The sequence below is a fragment of the Schistocerca serialis genome, unplaced genomic scaffold (genome assembly GCF_023864345.2).
Source record: "Schistocerca serialis cubense isolate TAMUIC-IGC-003099 unplaced genomic scaffold, iqSchSeri2.2 HiC_scaffold_1193, whole genome shotgun sequence".
NCBI lineage: Eukaryota > Metazoa > Arthropoda > Insecta > Orthoptera > Acrididae > Schistocerca > Schistocerca serialis.
The window spans coordinates 39,698-42,500 of record NW_026047396.1 but is presented as its reverse complement, the minus strand read 5'-3'; the positions used below and the strand labels follow the sequence as shown (position 1 = coordinate 42,500).

Below are 2,803 nucleotides of genomic sequence, written 5' to 3'. Positions count from 1 at the left end.
AATCGCTGACAGCACGAAGGATGTCACGCGACTAGTTAGCAGGCTAGAGTCTCGTTCGTTATCGGAATTAACCAGACAAATCGCTCCACCAACTAAGAACGGCCATGCACCACCACCCACCGAATCAAGAAAGAGCTATCAATCTGTCAATCCTTCCGGTGTCCGGGCCTGGTGAGGTTTCCCGTGTTGAGTCAAATTAAGCCGCAGGCTCCACTCCTGGTGGTGCCCTTCCGTCAATTCCTTTAAGTTTCAGCTTTGCAACCATACTTCCCCCGGAACCCAAAAGCTTTGGTTTCCCGGAGGCTGCCCGCCGAGTCATCGGAGGAACTGCGGCGGATCGCTGGCTGGCATCGTTTATGGTTAGAACTAGGGCGGTATCTGATCGCCTTCGAACCTCTAACTTTCGTTCTTGATTAATGAAAACATACTTGGCAAATGCTTTCGCTTCTGTTCGTCTTGCGACGATCCAAGAATTTCACCTCTAACGTCGCAATACGAATGCCCCCGCCTGTCCCTATTAATCATTACCTCGGGTTCCGAAAACCAACAAAATAGAACCGAGGTCCTATTCCATTATTCCATGCACACAGTATTCAGGCGGGCTTGCCTGCTTTAAGCACTCTAATTTGTTCAAAGTAAACGTGCCGGCCCACCGAGACACTCACTCAAGAGCACCCTGGTAGGATTGCAACGGGGTCCGCCTCGGGACGCACGAGCACGCACGAGGCGCGTCGCACGCCTTCAGCTCGCCCCACCGGCAGGACGTCCCACGATACATGCCAGTTAAACACCGACGGGCGGTGAACCAACAGCGTGGGACACAAATCCAACTACGAGCTTTTTAACCGCAACAACTTTAATATACGCTATTGGAGCTGGAATTACCGCGGCTGCTGGCACCAGACTTGCCCTCCAATAGATACTCGTTAAAGGATTTAAAGTGTACTCATTCCGATTACGGGGCCTCGGATGAGTCCCGTATCGTTATTTTTCGTCACTACCTCCCCGTGCCGGGAGTGGGTAATTTGCGCGCCTGCTGCCTTCCTTGGATGTGGTAGCCGTTTCTCAGGCTCCCTCTCCGGAATCGAACCCTGATTCCCCGTTACCCGTTACAACCATGGTAGGCGCAGAACCTACCATCGACAGTTGATAAGGCAGACATTTGAAAGATGCGTCGCCGGTACGAGGACCGTGCGATCAGCCCAAAGTTATTCAGAGTCACCAAGGCAAACGGACCGGACGAGCCGACCGATTGGTTTTGATCTAATAAAAGCGTCCCTTCCATCTCTGGTCGGGACTCTGTTTGCATGTATTAGCTCTAGAATTACCACAGTTATCCAAGTAACGTGGGTACGATCTAAGGAACCATAACTGATTTAATGAGCCATTCGCGGTTTCACCTTAATGCGGCTTGTACTGAGACATGCATGGCTTAATCTTTGAGACAAGCATATGACTACTGGCAGGATCAACCAGGGAGCTGCGTCAACTAGAGCTGAGCAGCCGGCCGCCCGGGAGTGTGTCCCGGGGGCCCGCGCGAACACGCAAGCGTCCGCTCAATTATTCTGCAAACAGGAGGAGGCTGAGCTCCCCTGCACAATACACCTCGAAACCCTCTCAGGTCCCGGCGGCGCGCAGCGCCGTCCTAAGTACTTGGTCGGGTTCGAGAGAGGCGCAATCGCCCGGAGTTTGGCGAGTAGACGCTTTAGGTGCGACCACCCGTGCTCCCAACTGAGCTTGCCGCTGCCGACAGAGGCCCGGGAGCGTGCTGTCGTGGCATTGCCGGCGGGAGACAACACGCGCCACCTACGGTGGCCGGCAGCTCCAACGCCAGCGCCACAGAAGGACAAAAGCCCCACTTGGGTGCCGAAGCGAACTCTCCCAGCACAGCGCACGCGCCAACACGTCCGCACAGCTGCGATACAATCCACCTGCGAGAACCGCAGAGGCGACCGAGCAGCAGACGGCGTCGCGGCGCCGAGCGCCGGGCGGCGGCGCATCCTCAGCGCACACAGTCCTCAATCGGACCAGCACACTGCAGATGTCCACCGCGCTTCGCACCGGGCCCGCGAGGACCTACTTTGGCCGCACGGCGCCGCGTGCAGGGTGCGCCGGCGCGCAGCTACGCCGCCTGCCGCCTCCGTCGGCCGGCGCGCCTGCCACTGGCCGCCCCCACCAGCCGGCTGTAGCGCGTGCGCCCACGCACCGCGCGGCCAGCACGCCGGGAGGCCCCCCCTCACCGGCCGGGGACGGTCCCACCCAGCCACCGCCGCGTATCGCTTCACACCCACATGCCATTCACGTTCGTGGGCATGGTGGGTATCGCTGAAACAACCGGTTGGTAGCTCAACCGATCGTCGCCATCACTGATTCACCTCTAGCGAGAACAACCGCACCACAACGGTTTACCAGTTCTTCATTTGCGTAACGTCACCAGCAAACGTAGACGTCCATCGCCATTTGCAAATTCAACGATTGTTGCATGCCTGTGTCAGGTGTCACGACACACTATGTCTGCCCACATACACGCAACAACATGTGCACGCTTCGCGAACACGTGGAAGGTGGCCCCCGTACGTATGCGATGTCCATTGCGCGAACGACTGTCAACCGGCCTCTGTCGCATGTCGCAGATGTGGAACGCAGTGCACCATGCTATCACGGTGTGTGAGAAGAGACGACTACGTCTGACAACACGCGCCACTACATCAACAGACGGCTCATGCCGATCGCCATCCACGGCATACCATACTGCAATCCAGCTCTTATAGGGAGACGACATGTAGCTGAGTGCACAATATTT

General features: G+C 57.1%; 1 non-coding gene across 1 annotated transcript in view; it reads right to left on the bottom strand.

Moving 5' to 3' along the window:
* LOC126434706 (small subunit ribosomal RNA) overlaps positions 1 to 1,479 on the bottom strand; it is a 1,910-nt gene extending 431 nt beyond the window's left edge. The window contains exon 1 of the ribosomal RNA XR_007579423.1: positions 1 to 1,479. This exon is cut by the window's left edge and continues 431 nt beyond it. This is a non-coding gene — a ribosomal RNA (small subunit ribosomal RNA).
* Between the last annotated feature and the right edge of the window lie 1,324 nt (positions 1,480 to 2,803).